Raw genomic sequence first — 6,000 nt, forward strand, 5'->3', positions numbered from 1 at the left:
CACGCATTTGATATATTCTTTTTTTCTGTCACAAGCATTCTTTTTTGTGTATTACCCATCCGTTTTTAAACAACTGTGCTCATGAAAATCGTTGCCAGATGATTGAAGAAAGCTTTTGCAAAGACCTGTGGCACTGTGGAACAGTGGGCTGAAGCTGGTGCTGGTTGTTTATGAGAGGTACTCTGCACTCTTACCCACACGTGTACACTCAACCCTCACAAACACAAGTCCCAACCGCTACCTCGAACTCCGTCCTGTACTGCCGCCTAATGCAAAAGGCAGCGCCCACGCAAAAGAAGCAAACACACCAAAAAGACACCTTGCAGAGACGTGCACCCACACAAATTCTTGCACTCTGATATGCTCTCTAAGGTGTCCTCCTTTCATAGCTTTTCATGTATCTTCCCTTTAAGAGCTTCAATCGAGCTAACTTTATTTATATACCATACCCTATGTGCATACACCATTGGAGAGAGCATTGTTTTATACCATTTCCTGTTTTAGATACCATGTGGTGACATAATCTATTGTTTTAGACACCAACACAGCTTTTCTTGGAGAGCTATATATAAAGAACAATAGCACAGAGCGGTGTATACTGGTGCTGTCCTACCAGCTGGAGGATTGTTGTGCCTTCTTGTCCTGCTCCTCACATAATTATGAGAATTTGGAGCGAGGCAACCATTTGGTTGTGTGGGGGTGCGTATCGTCTTCCGCACGTGTGATAGCGAAGGGACGGGAGCGCTTTGCTTTTCTATAGGGCCTGTACATTACTCCGTGATGATATGAGAAGTTGTGTGCGGGTTTTGCAGATGCCAGATGTGTTTGCATCCCCTCTGTTGCTCTCTCTTCCCCTCCCTCTGGTTCCTGCATGGGCGCAGGGTCTCAATCAGAGCATCAGGGCTCCAGGAACCAGAGCACAGCAGTCTCTCTGTGCTGCCCAGAGAAGTGCAGCCTTGTCTGGGTCGATGCATCTGTGGCCTGGGGGCGAGCTGGGGGAAGAGGGCAAACCCTGGTGCCCCTGCATGCCGGTTTCACTCGAGGTCGGCTCTGTTAGTGCAGCCTGACCCTTTAACTCTGAGAGAGAAACACGAGCATACTACCAAATACGGCAGATCAGCTACAGCATGCCAGTCATTGACAAAGCAGTGATGTTGTGTTTAAAAAATGTACTCTCAAACAGGTTACTTTGGTGCAGCAGAAACGCAGGCTCACACATGTTCACATACACATGTGTTTTCCCAAAAAAGACAGAATGTTATAACTTTGTTCTTCTTTGCCACTGGGAATAGCACTGGGGGGGTGGAGGCCAGCACGTGCTGCAGGGCCCTGTTGGCTGCTAACTGGCCCACAGGCTTTCTGGCTGACAGCCCACTCCGTGACACTCTGCACCTGGGAGCCTGTGTGTTGTCAGCCATGCTAGCTAGCTCAAGCTACCACCACATGACACACAGGAAACACAGAAATAACTGCTGAGTGTCTTCAGCACAGTTATCACGTACTGGGAGTGTGCTGCTGACAGAAAATGGTTGAGAGGAGCTCTTAAAAGAAAGCAGAAAGATGTAGGAGTAATGGCTGGAATTGGACTGAGTAATAGCAGTATGGAGCAAGAAGAGAGAAAAGTGAAAAGAAAATTGAAACACCAAGATGCTTAGGCTCTTGCACCTGTGCCTCTTTGTGTTAGAAGAAGATTCCACTGGCCTTGATTCAAACACTGCTGAACATTTCTCTGACACATGCAATGCATCCTGTTTATCATGTCATTTTTATAATCAAGCCACTACAGAGATGATTGTGTAACAATCAAAAGATTGACATTTTGCAGCTGGGGCGCCCATATAACAGATACATTTCCAAACCATCTCTCTTTTATGTAGTGTGTGTGTGTGTGTTTTTATAGCTTTATCTGCTCTGTCCATCAACTGCTTGAGTCATTGCAGCTTCACATCGCGCAGGTGCGCAAGTTAAGTAAACTCTTAAAATTGCTAGCAAGCTCTCAATTAGAGCTCAGTGCAGGAAAGTATTGAGTAACGTTTGGGCTTTCAGGTGGCAATGTGCTGATGTGTAACCATTCTAAGGAAAGAGGGCAGAAACAGGACACACACACACACACACACACAGTCTTTGCATTGCAACATGCGCAAACTGTTTTCCGTGTGCTTGCCACAGCCAACTAATTTCTGTCAACGGTGCAGATTGAATCTTGGGTTCAGTTTCCTGATGAGACTCATCATAAAGATGGTGGCATGATGATGTTGCCTATTTGCAACTAAATATATGTTTCTGTCTAGGAAGTGGCGACAACAAAGGAAGATTAGAAATAAATGTGTAGGAAATGAGTAGATGGTGGGAGAGAAAAAGAAAAGGGAGGAGAGATGGTGCTCGCTGCACCAGGAGGAAGCTGGGTCTGATGCCACTCCATGCAGCTGCTCCCAAACACCCACACTCTTCCTGTTGGAGTGTGTGCATATGTGTGTGTGTGTGTCTATGTTTAGTTTTTTTGTATAGAAATTTACTTCCAACAGGTTCCAACACAGAATTATGTCATTCTGTGAAACATTTCAGTTGATGCACGCAAAAAGAAAATTATAACCTCCATGGTGTATGAAAGAGAAAGGGTTCAGCAGTGAGGCACGAAGACTCTTGGTATCCTACTGAAGACGTAATTTTCTCCTGTGCCTGAGGCCCTCTGTGTCTTTTCAAAGAAATACTGGCCTCAAAAAACATCCGCTGGTGGAAACGCTGGCCTGTCAGTCAGTGAATGGAAAGGTTTGAGGTGAGAATGTGGCCACATTGAGGTGTCAGGGTGTGCAATTGTGTATGTGTCAATATATGAGTTTGGCGGTCTCTCTAAGTTTCCAATACAATAAAATGCAAAGAGTTTTCGTTAGCCACATTGCACTTGTGCTTTACACTGCACATTTGTCTCTGATCACACTGACCTCTGACATATACATAGTAACATGCACCATGTGCATCATTTCCTATTTATAGACCTCTGTGGGAGAAAAAAAAATATCAATACCTCAGAACGTTCAGCATATACATGATAAGTAACTATGACATATTAGACTATTAATGGCTTTGCATTTTTCTCATTTAACTGAATATTAAAAGTAGCAAAGCTGCTTCACAAAGACTGACGAAAAAAGAAAAGGCAAAAAAGGTTAAATGTATGCAACTTAATGCGTATTTATCAGTGAGACACCATCAGGGCTGTTACTTTAGATGCAGCCATAATGTCCTATTGTGTCAGCTGATCAAATATTGTCCTATAACGTGCTATTAAATTGGACTGGGTCAGTGGGATGATTAGAGACTTGTGCCACTGATTTTTGTTGTTTTGTTGCTTTTTTTTTTTTGCAAATCTCCTTGATTGTTCATGATGATCCGAGTACTGTGTAATAGTCTATAGTAGACTATTACACAGTACTGCAAGTTGGTGTGTGGTTCTTATTGAAGAGAATCAGATTTTAATCAATTAATAGCATAATATGTATGCTACAATTTAACATACATATGTTTTTATTTTCGATCCCTAAGACTGACTGTAACCATGCTCCAAAAACATTGTGTAGCAGCCTCAGATACGAGAAGTGGACTTAGCCTAGTCCAAGGCTAAAAATGCTTACAGGGGCAACAAAAAATTGTCATTTAGTTTAGACTCGTTTTAACCAATGTCTACGAAATTGGCTATAAGGAAATAAAAACTAATGCATGAGGACAAAAAGTGTGAGGAAATGAACTGACGCTCACTGTGCATGAATAAAAACATCTCTGCAGAGATGAGATCCAATCAGAACTACTTAATTGCGTAGAAACATGGGACGAGTTTGGAAGTGTGCAGTAAGACTAGATGCGCACATTTGAGCTGCCCCGGGGAAAGGGTAGAGCTTTGTTTATTCTGGTACAATGCTTTTTAAACTGTGTAAACTGTTACACTTTATATTTTATTCAAATGACTCAAGTTTAGATCTAGATTTAGTCTAATATAATCTCACGATATGCAGTCGACTAAAGCAGAGTAAAAAGAATTTAGATGACTAAATTACGGTTGAATAAAACTGACGTTTTAAATAAAAAACTATGACTAAACCTGCTTCTTTAGTAATTTAACCATGCATTTTATACACCTAAAGGACTTTGTCTGCTTACCTCACCTCCGTGGCCAATAGATGTGCATGTGTTTGGACTGTAGGAGGAAGCCCTAACTGGCACAGGAAGAAAGTGCAAGCTCCACGCAGAAAGGCCCCAGCTGGGGTTCAATTCAGGAACCTTCTTGCTGTGAGACGATAGCACTAACCCCTGTATCACCAGGCCACCCGTATATGGTAGCCTAGAAGACGCTTAGGTTTTAGGAAATCATGACTGGTGGGACTATATATGCTTTTTTTGCTTAAGAAGTAATCTTCTTCACTGTTGTATGAAACAACATGTATTGGCTCCCTTCCCAAGACCTCGTTCTGTGAGACATTTTATGAGAAGTGCAGTACTTTTGAGAAGAAACACACCAGCACCAGTACAAATGGAGGCCATCAAATACGAATTAGGCCAGCGATGCATACTGATTTGCCGGGTATTTTCTAAAATCTCCTGTAGTGTGCAAACCTTTTGATGACAAATTTATTTTCCTCCACCTCATCAACTCGTTCTTTATCTTATCTGTATTTTCTGATCTGTCTTTCTCTTGTTCACTGGCTTCTCAGTCTGTCACACACTTTTTCCCCTTCTTCTGTTGGGGCCATGTGAGATGAGTACAAGACAGAGGAGAGTGTGAGCTGTGGTGAGCCACAGACCAAAATAACTGGTACTTTTTTCTTTTCTTTTTTTTTTTGTTATAAAAACACATGTGCATCCACCCACACGTAAAGTCACACATGCGTGCGCTGTCCCACGCATAAGCACAGTCACAAAGAGGTCCCTTTTACTTTAGGATCCCTGGAGAGGGGTGTCACTGGATGTATGTTTGGCTCTGTCAGTGGAGATGCAAGTATTGGAAATGAACCCCCGTGAGGTGACACTGTTTGGTAGAGCAGCGGAAAGTCTTTTCGGCTGTCTCGACTTAATATTAGAAGGTACCATTTGGAAATAAAGCAATTATTTCATTCTTTCGGTTTCCTCGTTTTGTGCGAGATACTGCTCACTCAGTCGGGCTTGCTTTCTCTCTCGGTCTCCGTTGCCGTCTCTTGTGACAGATCCTGCAGCCTCCCTGTCAAGCTGGCATAGTGGCATCATTCTAAAACTGGTATTAGGCATTTCCTGCTGCGTCCGTTGGCGGGTGTAAGGGTGTGTGTGTGTGTGTGTGTGTGTGTGTCAGCGCGCGCGTGTGTGTGTGTCGGGGCGGAACGCACCTGGTCCGCGCAGCTGTGGGGATCCTAGCAGGGGGGAGAGAGAGAAAGAGAGATATAGAGGAAGGAGAGAAAGAGAGATGGATGGGAGGAGACGAAAAGGGGGCCCTGTGTGCTTTATCGGGGACCCAACAAGTTCAAATAGAAAGAAAGAAAGATGCGGGTAGAAAAAGGGGAGATTTTTTTTTTTTTCAGTCTGTTGCCGTGGCTTGTCGCGCAGGTCTTACACCGTATTCATTCCACAAGCTTCGAACTTTGTGAAACTGCCCTCTTAGATTGAGATTTTCGGGCTGTTGAAGACAGATTTGTGTGTCAAAGTTTCTCCGTCAGCCAGATGCAACTGTGATCAGCCAGATGCAACTGCGACGGAAATCTGTACGCTCTGTTTCTTCTCTCCTGGAATGGTTTGACAATCATCCCAAACACCCCACTTTTTCTAATAAATTGTTCCTGTGTATATTTGAGAGTCATTTAAGTGAGACCCGTCCAAATGGCATTATGCATATCTCCACGAGGAAAGGAAAGGAAAGGGAAGGAAAGGAAAGGGAAGGAAAGGAAAGGAAAGGAAAAAGCAAATATTAAATACTAGGTAGTGCGTCATCTATTTGGTTAACATGTAAAACTTAACAATATTAGGAAGTAAATGCAGCTC

Source organism: Pundamilia nyererei, unplaced genomic scaffold (genome assembly GCF_000239375.1).
Source record: "Pundamilia nyererei isolate P.nyererei 1_Seehausen unplaced genomic scaffold, PunNye1.0 scaffold00010, whole genome shotgun sequence".
NCBI classification, from domain to species: Eukaryota; Metazoa; Chordata; class Actinopteri; order Cichliformes; family Cichlidae; genus Pundamilia; species Pundamilia nyererei.